The following is a 17,823-nucleotide window of genomic DNA, read 5'->3' on the forward strand; positions in this document are numbered from 1 at the left end:
GAGGAAGAAGAGGCGGAGGAGATGAAGAAGTGAAAGATGAAAAAAAGTATAATATATAAGAAAGTGGATTGAGTACGAACACACACACATACACACATAGACACACACACACACACACACACACACACACACACACACACACAAAGGTAGTTTTTCATAACGTACATACTTTATAAAAGGAAAAGCCAACCAACAAACCAACAAAACAAACCAACAACAGTGACAACAAAACCAACACCCTCCAAGAAAAAAATAACTACCCTCCTTATCATCGCCATTATCATTTCTACTTTTATCACCAGCCTTCGCCACAACCCCCGAGGGACGCACGAGACACAAGCGGCACTATTTCACGCCTCGACAGCCACACGACCACCTAAATCACACGGGATGAAGAAGCATTTATACCACACCTCTAAATCACGTCTCTGGGAGGAAACTGTGGCCACCAAACAAAAAATTGAGACACACAGGAAGGCCGCGGAAGAGGAGGGAGGGAAGTTACATAAGTAATAGGAAATGGAAAAGGACCAGAAAAGGGGTGGGATGGAGTCGAAGAAAATGTAGGGGGTTCTGTAAAAGGAAGAAGAGATAGTTACATAAATAGGGAGGGAATGGAGGAGGTCTAGAAAAGGGATGTGATGAAATAGAGGAAATGATAAAGGAAAATAAAAGGAAAAGAGGTTATAAGAAAAATAAATGAGATGAGACTGTAAAGAAAAAGAAGAGAAGTTACATAAAAAAGAGGAAAGAGAAGAGAACTAGAAGAGGGATGTGATGAAATAGAGGAAAAGAAAAGGAGAATATTATACGAATAAGAGGAAGACGAGAAAAAAGTAAGACTGTGAAGAAGATTAAAAGTTACATAAATGAGAGATGGAAGAGAACAAGAAGAGAGAAGTAATGGAGTAGAGGAAAAGTTTAAATGACTATGACTTAAACTCCTTCAAGAGGGAGGTTTCAAAACACTTATCCTTAAATTTTTGTCTACCGCTTTGGACTGAATTCGGGGACCAGTATCTCAGTGGGCCCTTTTTTTACTGGATTTTTGTTGCCCTTAGCCGGTGTCCCTCCTACATAAAAAAAAAAGTGGGAACGCCAAATGAAAAGGAGAAGGTTAGAAAATAGATAAATATAAGAATAGAAGAAAAAATGAAGAAAAGGAAGTAAAAGAATAGAGAAAAGGTTTTTAGGTGAATTTAGATGATAAAAAGACGAATATAATAGAAAATGACAGGAAGAGTGACAGAAGGAAGAGGAGAAAAGGGACGCATCATTATAAAAATACAACAATAAAGAAGGAATCGAAAAATAAGAACCATAAAATATAAGAGGAAAGCTACGAAAAAAAAACAGAAATGAAGAAACTAAAAAAAAAAAAAAAAATACACAAAAAGTAAGAACAGAAACACAATAAAGAGGAAAAGAAAGGAAGAGAAGAGGAGAAAATAGACGTGACGGGAGAGGAGGAGAGGAGGGGACGAGAGGACAAGGTACAAGTCATTCAAGTCACGTTTGGAAGAGCAAGCCACCAATTCTCTTCCATGGTATTTCTGGATCTGTAACCTTCCTCTGCCGCGGCCTCGCATTGTCTGAGGTAAGGTGAAGTGGCAAGGAAGTGCTGGGTCTTGGGGGACGAGAAACTCACAGGGGACAGAGTATTGGTCACAGGGTACTGGCCACATCATGGAGTTCACATCTTGCAGGTCATACAGGGAAAAGGTCAGGAAGGTCATAATGAGGGAAGCTTTCAGTGTGAAAGCAAGAGGGTGAGGAGTAAGGGAATAAATATGGGATAGGAAAAGGAAAAGAAGGAAACAAATATAGGGGAAGGAATGGAAAGTAATAAAAATAGTAAAGGAAAGGGAATAGAAAGAAATAAGGGAAGATCTTTGAAGTTCAAGTATCATTTTTATTATTACTATTACTGCTACTACTACTACAACAACAACAACAACAACTACTACTACTACTATAACAATGCCACTACCACCAGCACCACCACTACTACCACCACTACCAATACTACTACTACTACAACTACTACCGCACACGCAAAGAAAACGAGAGTCCAGCGAAGTCCAGCGAAGACGTAAGACTCGAGAAACAAGAAGCGACTAAATCCTGCAATATTTCTTTCGAAGCCTCAGACTAAAAACCAATCACAGGAATCATTGAGGCTGATAGATGAAAAAAAAGTAACAAATGAAATAGGAAAAGCATTGAAAAAAAGACTAAACACACACACACACACACACACACACACACACACACACACACACACATACACACATACACACGGAAGATAAATCAGCCTCAAGAAATTGCATCTCCCAGGAAGACAAAGAAAAGTAATACAGTTAGAGAAACTTTCACGGACGAAAATACCGAAGACGACAACTTTGCACGGTGATATAATAATTAAGTTAAGTAATTCAGTATAAAGGGAAAAAAATAAATAGAAGCATCCAGTACGTAAGGAAAATAAGAGGAAAAAAAAGTCGTGTGTGTGTGTGTGTGTGTGTGTTAGCAGAAAGTGTTGTTTTTATTTTTAATACATTCTAAAAACATGATTACACTATATGAGTTGGGTTTTGTTTCAGTAATTAATAGCAAGAACTGGACGAGGAGGAGGAGGAGGAGGAGGAGGAGGAGGAGGAGGAGGAGGAGGAGGAGGAGGAGGAGGAGGAGGAGGAGGAGGAGGTGGTGGTGGTGGTGGTGGTGGTGGCGGAATAAAAGGACGAAAACAACATCGAGAAGGAGGAGGAGCAAAAAAAGAAAAAAGAAAGAAAGGAAGCAAGAAATAAAAGAACGAAAGAATGAAAAGACACCAAGAGGAAAAGAAAGGAAAATGAGACACGGCAGAGAAAAAAATAAGATAAAGGACAAAGGAAAAAGAAGAGAGGGGAACGGACACGCAGACAAGGAGAGGGACGTAGAGGAGAGAAGGGAAGGAGAATGAAGGCTAAAGCGAGGCTGACCGAAGCGAACCAATTAAATCTTTCTAACTGTAAAATTTTGATGTGAAGGAGAAATGGAGAAATTAAATTGAAGGTCGAAGTGACATTTTATTGTAATGGAGCTAGAAATGATGATGGCGGTGGTGGTGATGATGATGATAGAGAGAGAGAGAGAGAGAGAGAGAGAGAGAGAGAGAGAGAGAGAGAGAGAGAGAGAGAGAGAGAGAGAGAGAGAGAGAGAGAGAGAGCTCTTAAGCCATTTCTACACTTTTTATACTTTCTTCTTTTTCTCCCTTTCTCCTTCCTTTCCCCTTTCCTCCTCCTCCTCTCCTCCACATAATGAAGGGACAGCCGCTGATGAGGACGTAAGAGATAGACAGAAATGAAACAAAAGGAAAAGAAAGTAGGGAAGACAAAATTAGGGAAAACAGAAATCACGCACACCAAAAAACAAACAAACAAACAAACAAACAATAAAAAACAAAACAAGTAAGTAGACAAAATAAGACGCAAATAAAAATAGAAAGTAAAAAAATATATGAGAAAAGAAAAAAATGAAGGATCTGAAAAAAACAAAAACAAAAAAGCAGAGAGGGAGAGGTAAATATGATACAGTCAGGTCAAGGTCATTGGGAGGCTGACCTTGGTTTGTGAGTGGCCGAGAGAGTGAGAGTGACAAAGGTGTTCTAATGATTTTTCTCTCTCTCGACACTGAAAGAAAAAAAGAAAATGTAGTGAGAGAGAGAGAGAGAGAGAGAGAGAGAGAGAGAGAGAGAGAGAGAGAGAGAGAGAGAGAGAGAGAGAGAGAGAGAGAGAGAGAGAGAGAGAGAGAGAGAGAGAGAGAGAGAGAGAGAGAGAGAGAGAGAGAGAGAGAGATAGCAGTTTATACTAATAATGGTATATAACAGCTAACACCTTGAATTCCTCCACCTCCCCCTCCTCCTCCTCCTCCTCCTCCTCCTCAAAAATAAACTACCATAAGAGAGAAAGGTAAAAAAAAAAAAAATATCCATGGAAATCATGTTCTTTTGCTTTCATTTATATTTCTAAACAAAAAATAAAACTTTCCTTCTTTTCCCCAAATATCTTCCCTCTTTCCTTCTGTCCTTCCAGTGACCTGCGGCTCCTGTCCCTTCCTTCCCCCACCTCTCTCCCCTCCCTCCCCCACCCTGTCTGACCTGTCCCTTTCCCCTCCTCCTCCCTTTACACCTGTCCCTTTCCCCTCCCCCCTCTCACCTGTCTCTTTCCCTTCCCCTCTCACCTGTCCTCTCCCTGCCCCTCCCTCTCCCACCTCACCTGCTATTCTGCACAGGTGAAAAACGCTGATGGTCTCTCTCGGTATTTCACGCTCAGAAAGCCAGGTGTGCTGGGAGGGAGGGAGGGAGGGAGGGAGGGAGGGAGGGAGGGAGGACGGAAGGAAGGAAGGAAGGAAGGACGGACGGAAGGAAGGAAGGAAGGAAGGAAGGAAGGAAGGAAGGAAGGAAGGAAGGAAGGAAGGAAGGAAGGAAGGCAGGAAGGCAGGGAGGGAGGGAGGAAGGGAGGGAGGGAGGGAGGAAACAAGAAAGCCAGAAAGGATAAAACCTCTCTCTCTCTCTCTCTCTCTGAATTGAAAAGAGACAAAGAACGCATAAAAAATATCCTAAAGAAGAAAAAAATTACTTGACCTTGACAGTGGAAAGAAAATAATAATAATAATAAAAAAACACAAGATTATTACAATTCCAACGCTTGTAAACTTAGTCATTATTCATTTATTCAATTTCTTCCTAATCCTTTGTAATTTTCCCTCTTATTTTCTTTTTCTGCCACTTTATTCTGAACATTTTATTCTCTTCATTTTACATTCGCACTTATTTCCTTTATTTAAATTCCCCTCGTGGTGGACTTACGAGGCCCATTTGTGGCTAAGTGCCCGCTGACAGAGAGAGAGAGAGAGAGAGAGAGAGAGAGAGAGAGAGAGAGAGAGAGAGAGAGAGAGAGAGAGAGAGAGAGAGAGAGAGAGAGAGAGAGAGAGAGAGAGAGAGAGAGAGAGAGAGTTAAACAATGACAGACAACTAGACACCCGAACAGAGACAGATAGGTAGATACAGACAGACAGACAAAGATAAGGACAGATAGACGGATTAATTGAGCCAGCCAGCCACCCAGCCACCCAAACAGACAGACAGACAGACAGACGGACGGACAAAGTTAAGGATAGACAGACAAACAGACGAATTGAGACCGAAAGAAAGAGACAGACACACACTCAGAGACAGACAGACAGACAGACAGAGAAATGGAAAAATATGTAGATTGACAGACATACTAGTTAATATTAACGACAGACAAACAGACAGACGTGAAAACAGGAAGGTGGACACACACATAGACTAACAGGCGTACGACAGACAGACAGATGGACACAGGAAGAAATAAACAGACGAATGATAGAGAGAAAGATGAGAGAGAGACACATTTAGATAAAGGAAAGAAAATAAACGAAGAATGAGAAAGATGCAAAGAGAGAGAGAAAAAACGAGAGAAAAACTAAAGAAAACAGACAGAAGGACGGATAAATAAAGAACATACCACAGCGAGAGAGAGAGAGAGAGAGAGAGAGAGAGAGAGAGAGAGAGAGAGAGAGAGAGAGAGAGAGAGAGAGAGAGAGAGAGAGAGAGAAACGACGAACATGGAGGAAACAAAAGTGAAAAATGGTACACAAAAATACTTGTAAAAAAGGAGACACACACACACACACACACACACACACACACACACACACACACACACACACACACACACACACACACACACACACACGAACAACCCAAAAATACAAACATCGAAACAAACGATACAACTCCACAAATAAAAAGAAAAGAAAAACAAACAATAAACAAATAAACGACCGACAACAATAAGAAAAACAATAAAAAACGGAAAGACACACGAACGAAGAAAAAAGAAAAATTACGAGAAATGATACAGAAACACAAGATGGAAGGAGGCAACACCAAACAAAACCAAACAAAAGGAAACAAAGGCCAAACAAACAAAATCCTTTCTTAGCTACCCAAACGCCTCACTGTGCTTTCCTCTGCCTCACGTTACGTCCTGGACCTGACACGTGCCCCCACCGCGCCCTTACCGTTATTAAATCATACCACTCCCCAGGGGCACCTCCCAGGGGATGCTGCCTCCCCGACTCTACGTGGGCGGGGAGCAGACACTACCTTGCGCCTGAGGGAATGAAGTGAGGACTGGCGAAGTGTGGGGAGAGGGGAGTAGAGAGGGGAGAAGGGAGAATGGAGAGAGAAGAGGGAGTGAGGTGAAGATTTTGGTGGTGTTGGGAGAGAGGAGTAGAGGGAAGGAAAGGGGAGTGGAAGGAATGGAGGACCAAAGGAGGGAAAAGGGGGAGGAAAGAGGGGGAGGAGAGTAAATATAATTGAAGAGGGAATGGGAAGAAGGGAGAGTAAAGAGGGGGAGAAGAGTGGATGGGATGAAAGAGGAAAGGGGAAGAAAAGAGAGGAAAAAGGGGAGGAAAGTGGATGATGGGATGGAAGATGGAATGGGGAGAAGGAACAGAAAAGATGGGGAGAGTGGATGGGATGGAAGACGAAAGGGAAAGAAGGGAGAGGAAAGAGGGGGAGGAGAGTGGATTGGAAGAAAGAGGGAAGTGGGAGAAAGAACAGGAAAGAGGGGGGATGGGACAGAGTGGGGAGAAGAATGTAGGAATAGGAAAAGGGAGGAAGAAAATGAAAAAAAAAGTAGAGAAAAATGGAGAAAAATATATAAGGGGAACAAGGATCGATAACATAGAAATAAGGAAATGAAGGAAAGAAAAGGAGAAAGAAGAGGAAATAAAGAACAAGAGGAGAAAGGGAAGATTCTGAGGTGTTAAGGGAAGGGGAGGAGAGATAAGAGAGAATAAGACGGAGGAAGACAAGAGAGAGGGAAAGAGGGGAAGAGAAAGGAAGGGGAAGAGGAAAATATGGTAGAATGATGGACGAGAGGATAAGGAGATTTCAGATGAAGGAGTGAGGGGATAAGGAAAGACAGGATGAGATAGTGAGGGGAAGGTAATTAGTGAATAGGGGTGAAGGGGATGAGGGGTAAACAGGGGTAGATTGCTGAAGTGATGAATGACGGAACAAGGGATTAGAATATGGGAGGAAGGAGGAGGATAAGACAGGCTGATAGTGAGAGGAAGGTCAGGGCTTGTTAGTGAGAGGAGAGGGGATGTGAGGAGCTGAGAGTGAGAGGGGAAGTGGGTTAGGAAGAAGAGTTTAGTTTGAGAGTGAGAAAGTGAGAGATGAGAAGTACCTTTGTGTGGGAGTTTAGGTTGAGAGGACAAAGTAATGGTGAGTGTTGTTGAAGACTGAAAAATAACACAAGATAAAGCGCTACTTCTCCCACCAAGAAACTTCCGCCAGCCAGCATCGAACTCGAGAGCTTTCTATTGAGAGTTTATTTAACATTCACCGCAGAGCTGCTTCCTTTCAGAGAGACAGAATAAAAATAGTAGTAGTAGTAGTAGTAGTAGTAGTAGAAGAAATAATAATAATAATAATAATAATAATAATAATAATAATAATAATAATAATAATAATAATAATAATAATAATAATAATAATAATAATACAATAAATAATAACAATAATTACTAAAAAATACTTACATTCCATTAAGTAAAATCAAATTACCTGTAAAGAGAACACCTTTAATATCTTTACTACTAATACTCCACGTTACTCCCAACTGTACTCCAGCTAATTAAACCCGACAGTCCCAGCCTTACACATAACAATATTTAGTTTAATAATCCCTAATGAATTCCTCCCATATCCATTACTGAGGGAGAGAAGAGTCTAAATATCGCCGGTAATTAAGTTTCATCTACCTGTCATCACGCCTTCTCGTTAACTAGTCAAGGATGTCACGTTAATATTGGTCTGATTAATTGTGCTCGGTAATGATGTTTTGTAGTCCTAATCTAGTTACGATACAGAAAAAAAAAAAAAAAAAAAAACACAGGATTTCCCTATCTCAGTCTGTTTTTTATTTTAAATTTTATTCTCAGTTTTCTCTCTCTCTCTCTCTCTCTCTCTCTCTCTCTCTCTCTCTCTCTCTCTCTCTCTCTCTCTCTCTTACCTGTGCTAAAAAAACTCAATTAGGACCTTCCTGTCTACTTTCATCGCGTTAATTACTGTCACTTCGCTACTGAGGGGAGAGGACGCACCTTACCTGAGCGCTGAGTACAGGTAGCAGGCACTCAGGTATGATTTAATGATGTGCAGGGCTGGTGAGAGTGGTGGTGGTGGTGGGGTGGTGGTGGTGGTGGTGGTGGTGGTGGAGGTGGTGGTTGGTGGTGGTGAGGCTGGGAATGTACAGGAGAGAAAGAAGGAAATAGGGGAGAAAGTCATGTTTGGGAAAGTTGAGAAGAGGGGAAAACGAGGGGTGCGAGAGAGAGAGAGAGAGAGAGAGAGAGAGAGAGAGAGAGAGAGAGAGAGAGAGAGAGAGAGAGAGAGAGAGAGAGAGAGAGAGAGAGAGAGAGAGTCTGTGTACGTGAGGTGGTACTGGGGAGACCAATGACCCAGGGACGAACATGGTGACTCGAGTGAAGAATGTTTGAGAAAAAAAAAAAAAAAAAAAGGAAATAGACAAGAAAATGTACCTAATATTTCTGCAAGATTGTAAACTTGACACGCATTTCTTTCCTTTATCCTTTTTTCTCAAGTTAAATTCCTAAAATCCGCGAAAATTGTGTCAGTTGTAAAGAAAAGAAACTGTATCTAATATTTCTGCAAGACTGTAAACTTGACATGTATTTCTTTCCTCTCTCTCTCTCTCTCTCTCTCTCTCTCTCTCTCTCTCTCTCTCTCTCTCTCTCTCTCTTTCAAGTTTAACTCCTAAAAATCCTTAAAAGTAAGTCAGTTAGTTGTGCAAGTTACAAGTAAGTAAAGTCTTGCGGAAATAGAGAATGTAATGTTTCCAAAAGATTGTCAACTTCATAAGTATTTCTTTTTATATATATATATATATATATATATATATATATATATATATATATATATATATATATATATATATATATATATATATATATATATATATATAATTTTTTTTTTTTCCAAGTCAGAGCTTCAGTACTCGACGGCTCAGCGACGGGAAGGAAGGTCAAGTGTGTGCGAAAGACGTTAAGAGAGAGAGAGAGAGAGAGAGAGAGAGAGAGAGAGAGAGAGAGAGAGAGAGAGAGAGAGAGAGAGAAACATCACCAAGCACTCTCAACAGGACAAGGCCACTCACTCAGCACCTCACACATACACACACACACACACACAAATCTCTCTCTCTCTCTCTCTCTCTCTCTCTCTCTCTCTCTCTCTCTCTCTCTGTCTCTCTCTGTCTCTCTCTCTCTCTCTCTCTCTCTCTCTCTCTCTCTCTCTCTCTCTCTCTCTCTTTCACCACACTCTCACACTCTTACAGTACCTCACTCCTTCTTCTCACAACTCCCAACTTCCCACACTCCCGCCCTGCCTATGACAAGAACTGCAACAGCCAGACTCAGGACACCGCTAAAGCCCCCTCGTCTTCACCCTCCCGCCCCCAAGAGCCACGCCAGCGCCTCCCGCGAGCTTCAATTTACGACAGCCCCGCGGAAGAGCCCTCGTCATCATCTTCCCCGCAGACTGCTAAGCGTCAAGAGGTGCTTTGCTGCTCCCGGAGTCGCTGTAGGAGTCGGAGAGCCACCTGCAAAATGGGACTCCGGGAACAATGAAAGGGAAGGAAGGAGCAGAGGGGATGGGAACTGCGGCTGACTGAATGGGCGGAGGCAAAAGTTGTATTCATGAAGGAATTGCTCGGTTCTGGAGCCGTGCAAGGCGCATTGTGAAGGACCTGGAGTGTGGGAGAAGTAATGAGAGAGAGAGAGAGAGAGAGAGAGAGAGAGAGAGAGAGAGAGAGAGAGAGAGAGAGAGAGAGAGAGAGACTAGGTGTGTTTCTATCATCACTTTTTTTTGTGCGTGCGTGCGTGTGTTTGTATTAAGGTCGTAATATCCTGTCTCTTAATACCCACACACACACCCACCTACACACACACACACACACACACACACACACACACATCACTTCCTCTGGTAATGTATTCTATCGATCTATTTCTCTATTGCTCTATTTGGAGAACTCTATTTCTACACGTCCTGTGTGTGTGTGTGTGTGTGTGTGTGTGTGTGTGTGTGTGGAGGGTCACCCAACCTGACCTTGACTGGTAGTAAGGAGACGCAACAAGCAGAGCGAGGCAGTAAACGTCACAATAAGAGAGTAAGAAGAGTGACGAGTGAAGGTTGAGTGCAGGCCTGTTGTCGTGTTTCTTATCTCCCTCCTCCATCTGTTTGACTCTCTCTCTCTCTCTCTCTCTCTCTCTCTCTCTCTCTCTCTCTCTCTCTCTCTCTCTCTCTCTCTCTCTCTCTTCCCAGCGTCACGTTTCACCCCGTAACTTGAAACTCGAGCCTCTGTTCACGACCAGAAAACTAAACTTCCCTAACCTCTTAAAAATGGGAGAGAAAAAAGAAAAGAAAAAAAAGAAAAGAAAGGAAAAAAAGAAAAAAGAAAACAAATAAAATGTATAATAGAATAAATACACAAGAAAAAAGAGGATACAGAGATAGAAAAAGAAAAAAAAATACGTTTACCACTGTTACATAACAGCACAAAAATAAACAGAGAAAGAATAAAAGAAAAAAAAATACAATACTAAGTTTATTACTCTTATAAAAAAAGTAAAAGTGGAACTGAAAAGAAGGAAAAGTAAAGAAAAACAGCAATACAAGATGCATTTAACTTAAGGGAAGTTAAATATTTAACTGACCTTGTTCAAAAGATCGTGATGAAAGAGAACTGCAGAAAGAACTGAAAAAAAAAAAAGAATATTAGAAGCGCTATACTTTAAAATGCAGTAGTAGTAATAATGGTAATAATAATAATAATAATAATAATACTACTACTACTAATAATAATAACAATAATAATAATATCACCACTACCACTACTACTACAACAGCACTCCCGTTTTCTATACCCATTTTCTCTACAATTTCAAACTATCACAGGGCAAACTAAACAATGTCAGGTCCCAAACAACACGATCATACTAATAATTCTTTCACCAGCAATTTCCACAAGAGTAAAACATTTAAGCAATTACTGTGATTGCCTGCAGGAACCTTCTCGTATTTTCACATTTCCCTATCAGTAGTGTTCAGTAATTCCTGTTATTATTGCTTATTATTCTAATTCTCTCTTTCGTTCGTTCAATAATTTATCGTTCGTTCAATAATCTATCAGACTTTTGTAAATATTTTCCTCTCTCTATATTTTGCGATGTTTGACCTCTCTCTCTCTCTCTCTCTCTCTCTCTCTCTCTCTCTCTCTCTCTCTCTCTCTCTCTCTCTCTCTCTCTCTCTCTCTCTCTCTCTCTCTCTCGCTCTCTCGTTTCTGGGATGTATTCAACCACCACCTCCTCCTCCTCTCACTCCTCCTCCTCCTCTTCCTCCTCCTCCTAATTCTATTTCTTCTCAGTTCTATTTCGGTTTTCTTTTTCTTTTTCTTTTCGTTTTTCTTCTTCCTTTACCTTGTGGTTTTCTTTCTTCTTCCCTTCATTTCTTTCGTTTTTTTTTGTGTGTGTGTTTGTTTATATTTTTGTCTGTAATATTAACTCTCTCTCTCTCTCTCTCTCTCTCTCTCTCTCTCTCTCTCTCTCTCTCTCATAAATTCATCACTTTACAATTCTGAATTCAAAAAAGTTTTCAAGAAGAGAACAAAAAGAAGTAGGTGAATAAGAACGAACAGAAGTGAAGGAGGGAGAGGAAAAGGAGGAGGAGGAGAAGAAGAAGGAAGAGAAGGAGGAGGAAGAGGAGGAGGAAGAGGAGGAAGAGGAGGAAGGCAGTCTACCTGTCAAACTTCACTAATTGAATAATCCAGATAGCTTACCTGAATTATGAACAGCCAATAAAATTTTCAACGGCGTTAGAAAATGGTTCTGTTTTATCTTTTATTTCCGGAAGAAGAGGAAGGAAGAGTGAGAGAGAGAGAGAGAGAGAGAGAGAGAGAGAGAGAGAGAGAGAGAGAGAGAGAGAGAGAGAGAGAGAGAGAGAGAGAGAGAGAGAGAGAGAGAGAATAGAGAAGGAAGGAGGGAGAAGTGTGGAAGTAAAGAATGAGAGACGGGAGGATTGGAAGGGAGGGAAGGAGGGAAGGAGGGAAACGTCACGAACGAGAATAAAAAAGACGAAAAGAAAGAGAAGCAGAGTGAGAGAAAAGAGACGAAAGATGTTTGGCGAAGAAAAGGATAAAGGGAAGGAGGACGGAAGGAGGAACGGAGGAAGAAGGGAAAGGAAACTAAGAATCAGAAGAATGACGAATAAGAAAAGTAAGGAATTGTAAGAATGTTTGAGGTTCCAAGAGAAAAGTGAGATTGGATACAATTAGGGGGAGAGAGAGAGAGAGAGAGAGAGAGAGAGAGAGAGAGAGAGAGAGAGAGAGAGAGAGAGAGAGAGAGAGAGAACGGCGTGCACTCCAAGAAAAAGATTTGGCAGGAAAATTAGAAAGCCACAGTTGGACTTTGAGAAATGACCTTCACTTTTGAGGAATGGAAGGAAAGAGGAGAAACGGCAAAGAGGGGAAAAGGAAAAGTAGACACGAAAAAGAATGAAAAGAGAGGGAAATAAAAGGTACTGACAAACTAAAGCATAAAGAAAATAAGGAAAAAAATAAGTGAAGGAAAGAAATAGATCCAAAGAAAGAAAAGAGAGAGAAATAAAATACTAAGATCAAACTAATGCATAATAAAAACAAAGAAAATAAATAAGCAAGAGAAAAGAAAAGAGGGTTAGGAGAAAAGAAGCCAGTGAAGGAGGGAAGAGTGACAAACTGAATAATAAATGAAGGAAATGAAAGAAAAAGGAGGAGGAGCAAAGAGGAGAAAGAACGAAAGGAACAAGAGAAAGTAATAAATAAACAAAAATAAAAAAAATGTTATACAAAGAAGAGAAAAAAAACAACAATAAATGAATGACTAGGTGAGAGAGAATGATGAAAGAGGAAGAGAGGAAAAAAAGAACAATAAATGAGTGAGTGGCTGAGAGAGAGAGAATGATGAAAGAGGAAGAGAGAAAAAACTGAGTAAAGTAGGGAGAAGAATGGAAGAAAAAGAGGAGAAATTAAGATATGATAATGAGGGTTTAAAAATTTATGGGGCGAATGAAACTGACAATAAATATGCGAAGAAAATGATATAGTGCAATAAAAAAGGATTAGGTCGTCAGTTAGTGAATAATGAGAGAGTTCAGGTCGCGCTTGGGAAAATATAAAATAATAGTAGTAGTAGTAGTAGTAGCAATAGTGGTGGTGGTGGTGGTGATGGTGATGGTATTATTATTATTATTATTATTATTATTATTATTATTATTATTATTATTAGTAGTAGTAGTAGTAGTAGTAGTAGTAGTAGTAGTAGTAATGGTGGTGGTGGTGGTGGTGACAAGAAAAAGAAGATAAACAAAAGAAGAAGAAGAAGAAGGTACCTAAAGAAAAAGGAAAACAAAAATAAGAAGAGGAGGAAGAGGAAGAGGAAGAAGAAGAGGAGGAGGAGGAGGAGGAAGAAGAATGTAAACACACTAAAAACAACTCAAGCGGATATAATGTTCTTTATAGTCTGTCTTTCCTCTCTTATAAATCTCCCTCTCCTCTGCCCTCTCCCTCTCCCTCTCTCTCTCTCTCTCTCTCAATAGCTATCAAAGACGCTCGGGTAAATGAGACCTTTAGAAACGGGTGAATAGCGACCTGAACACCTGCAAATGAGCGGGGCGGCACAGGTATTGACCCTTGGAGTGGCCTGGACGCGTGCCTCAGGTGACCCACTAGTACCTCTCCTTCAGTGGGGTCTCCTGCAGGTAAGGGTCTCTAGCGAAGTTTAAGGTAAGAGGAGGAAGAGTGCGGGAGGTAAGTGGCAGGAGGTACAGAATGTTACGTTTAAGAGTGGAGGAGGGAAAGTGTACGTGGAGAAAGAAGTTAATTGTCTCTAGCTAAGTTTAAGGCGAGAAGAGGAAAGTGTATGAGGAAAGAAAGTAATGATATCTAGCTAAGTTTAAGGCAGTGGAAGAAAAGTGAAAGGCAGATTGAAGAGACAGAAGCAACACGAAGTTAAGTTTAAGATGGGAGTCGAGGGAGAGAAGTATATGAAGAGTGGTCCAATAGCAACTTAGATTAGGGTTGCTTAGAGAGGAGAAAAGTAAGTGGAGAAGTTGTGAAAGTGGAGGAAAAGTTTATGCGGGAATGGAGTGATACAAGAAAAGCTTAGATTAGGGTTTGGTTTCAGAGGGGTGGATAAGTGGAGGGATTGGGAGTAGGAAGGTTGAATAAATGGATGAGGACTAATAGTAGAGGTCACAAGGAGGAGGAGGAGGAGGAGGAGGATGAGGAGGAGGAGGAGGAATGAAGAGGAAGAAGAAAACTATCCGAGTAGGACGGTTATTATTTTAGTTGTCTTGTAGTAGTAGTAGTAGTAGTAGTAGTAGTAGTAGTAATAGTAGTACGAACAACAGCAACAATATCAGTAACATCAATAATAATAATAATAATAATAATAATAATAATAATAATAATAATAATAACAACACCAACAGCAACAACAGCAATACGCAACAAAACAACAAAATCAGTCAGTCCAAGCAACAGAAAACGGAGGAACATCACATTTTCATCAAAGGGGAGACTAACTTAAACACCAGCTAATCCCCACCTGTCCACTGCATCACAAACACTACCGCGAGGAGCAGAGGCGCGACTGACAGATACACGTAACCCTTTCCAGCCAAACGCAAATTAATAACAGGATCCATTACACTTCACTCATTAAAGGATAAAAAAATAAGGTGCATTATCCACTCCCTCGATACGGAATCTACCTCGGTGATTATTAATTAAGATCACAGGTAACTGACAGGTGTGCGTGATTTAGTGTTAAAAAAAGAGAATAGGCAAGGGATGTGTGATTGGATTAGTGTTTAGTGTTTTGGAAAGTTTTGTTTAGTTCCGTTTCTGTTTGTTACGGTTGGTAGATCAAAGGTGTTTTGGACAGTATGATTATCCCTGAGCTTATGTCTCTCTCTCTCTCTCTCTCTCTCTCTCTCTCTCTCTCTCTCTCTCTCTCTCTCTCTCTCTCTCTCTCTCTAGTGGAAGCAGTAACAACAATCACACGTTTACATAGTTGATGCTAACACGGATTCTCTCTCTCTCTCTCTCTCTCTCTCTCTCTCTCTCTCTCTCTCTCTCTCTCTCTCCACAAGTCTTCCTCTCTCTTTTCTTTACTCCCTCCCTTCCTCCCTTTCTTCCTTCCTTTACCACCTTACAAGAATCGTTACTTTCATCTTCCCCTTCTTTCCCTCCCAAATTCCTTCCTTCCATCTCTTCCTTCCTTTCTTCCTTCCTCCTTCTTTGTGTCATTCTCAGCCTCTTCTTTCTCCCTTTACTTTACCAAGCATCACTATCTCCTGTTTCCAGTCACCCAACTCTCACCTCTCCCTCTCTCTCACCACCTCCTCTCCCTTAGTCTTTCTTCACTTTTTTCTTTCTCTTTCTTTTTCTTTTCTCATTCCTCACTTCTTTCTTCCCTTCCTTCACTTGAGACTGGGTGTAGTCTCTCTCTCTCTCTCTCTCTCTCTCTCTCTCTCTCTCTCTCTCTCTCTCTCTCTCTCTCTCTCTCTCTCTCTCTCTCTCTCTCTCATGGGAAAAGTTTTATCATACTATATTCTTGTGTGCTTTTTAAAATATTTTTATTGTTTCAGTTCAGGAAAGATTATTCTTATACTGAAAAGGAAGAGGAAGAGGAGGAGGAGGAGGAGGAGGAGGAGGAGGAGGAGGAGGAGGAGGAGGAGAAGGAGGAGGACAGGAAAAGTTTGAAATATACTTTGTAATGATGGAGAGAGAGAGAGAGAGAGAGAGAGAGAGAGAGAGAGAGAGAGAGAGAGAGAGAGAGAGAGAGAGAGAGAGAGAGAGAGAGAGAGAGAGAAACGGTCGATTTTACAATAGTTGGTAATTTGTAGTAAGAGGGTGATCTCTCTCTCTCTCTCTCTCTCTCTCTCTCTCTCTCTCTCTCTCTCTCTCTCTCTCTCTCTCTCTCCCTTGTTATAACTTTTAACTATTTTCTTCTGATACGCAAAGATTTTAAGAAAAATTACCAGACATTTCATTTTTCGAAAAGCTTTTCCTTTCTATTTGAAAAATTTTTCACTCTCTCTCTCTCTCTCTCTCTCTCTCTCTCTCTCTCTCTCTCTCTCTCTCTCTCTCTCTCTCCCCCTGCAGGACAAACTTTTCTATTAGTTCGCTCACATGCTACATAATTCCTTCCCTTTATGAAATACTTGCGCTACTTTTCGCTCTTCACAATACCAACACAGCGCCATCTGGGAACCTTAGATGCAAGACACGAAGGAAAGTAGGAGATATGCAAGTTTTTTCTATTATTTTTTTTATACTGACGTGGTAAGAGAGAGAGAGAGAGAGAGAGAGAGAGAGAGAGAGAGAGAGAGAGAGAGAGAGAGAGAGAGAGAGAGAGAGAGAGAGAGAGAGAGAGAGAGAGAGAGAGAGAGAGCGGGGGACAGGTAATGCATTCGTTTGGTAGTTACATTGCTGGGCAGTGAGACGGTTGGCCAATTAAATAAACAATGGTTAGATTGTTAAGTAGAGAAGTGACTAGTTAAGGAGTTTAAGTATGCGGTAAGCAACCAGGAGGGAAGAACAGGAAATGGGGAGAAGGCTGGGCTTGTGAGGGGCGTAATCAATGACCGTACGTATAAGAGAAAGGAAATGTTCTTTAAGCGAAATATAGAGAGTAAAAACATTCTTGGTTACAGTTTGGTGGAAGGGGAGAAAGAGGGGGAGGGTGAGAGAGAGGGAGAGAGAGGGAAGGGGAGAGGGAGAGGGAGGGCATCGATAAGGGGTAGTGGTGGTGGTGACGGTCGTAATGTAATAAAATTTTTTACATTTCAGTAGAAAACGAGCGATAAATCAATAATATTCAATACAATTATGGGAGTTTTTAAAAATTATGCTATTTAAAGAAAGGAAGGATTTAGAGAGAGGGATTAAAGGGACAAATGTAAACTAACCTGAACGCTAACATTTTCTTATTTTACCAGTTCTTCCCCAACCACCGCCATCACCACCACAAAGAATATTTAAAGAAAGGAAGCATTTAAAGAGAGGATTTTTAAAGAGACAAATATAAGATTTCCTGTGCGGTGACCTTTTTTTTTTTTTACCTCCAATTCCTCCTCCACCACCACCACCACACTCACCTCACCTCTGAAAACCACTCAACACAACGCCGTCTCCCTGGTGCCGCCACCGCAGTGCCATCCTCCTCCAGGCACCGCCACGCCACTCGTCAACGCCACAAAGCCACAATAAAGCTTAATTAACACTCGTGCCCGCCAGCCGCACACCCATCTCTTCCTGTGTCCGCGAGGTGACTAAGGCTGGAATCACTACCTTGCCCGTTCTTGTCCCGTAATATCTTTAAAAAAAATCTTCAAGTCTTAAATCCAGCTTCACTGATTTTCCTATTGATAATTTATAACTGAGAAATATTGGTGTACTATTATGAGTAGTTTACGTGGTTTCTTTAAGTGTGGAATGTTGCTGGGAGGAAATTAAGGGTATCTATTTCAGACCTGAAAGCGTGAAGGAACATCGTGACGTCAGTGCAGTAGCTGAATCGTACTGACCATTGTAATTATCGTACCTTGTTTTCTGTTAATTTCTGATATTGGTATCTCTCTTACTAGCGAAGTGTGTGTGTGTGTGTGTGTGTGTGTGTGTGTGTGTG

At 41.0% G+C, this 17,823-nt stretch overlaps 1 long non-coding RNA gene across 2 annotated transcripts in view; it reads right to left on the bottom strand.

Annotated features, from left to right (window-relative positions):
• Nucleotides 1-17,477, bottom strand: part of LOC135112016 (uncharacterized) — a 79,571-nt gene extending 62,094 nt beyond the window's left edge. For both annotated transcript variants that reach the window (XR_010273994.1, XR_010273995.1), the window contains exons 1-2: nucleotides 17,299-17,477; nucleotides 10,810-10,850 (exon numbers count right to left, since the gene is read on the bottom strand). This is a non-coding gene — a long non-coding RNA (uncharacterized LOC135112016). The remainder of the gene's footprint in view (nucleotides 1-10,809; nucleotides 10,851-17,298) is intronic.
• Nucleotides 17,478-17,823: the final 346 nt, after the last annotated feature.

Source organism: Scylla paramamosain, chromosome 23 (assembly GCF_035594125.1).
Source record: "Scylla paramamosain isolate STU-SP2022 chromosome 23, ASM3559412v1, whole genome shotgun sequence".
Classification (NCBI taxonomy): Eukaryota; Metazoa; Arthropoda; class Malacostraca; order Decapoda; family Portunidae; genus Scylla; species Scylla paramamosain.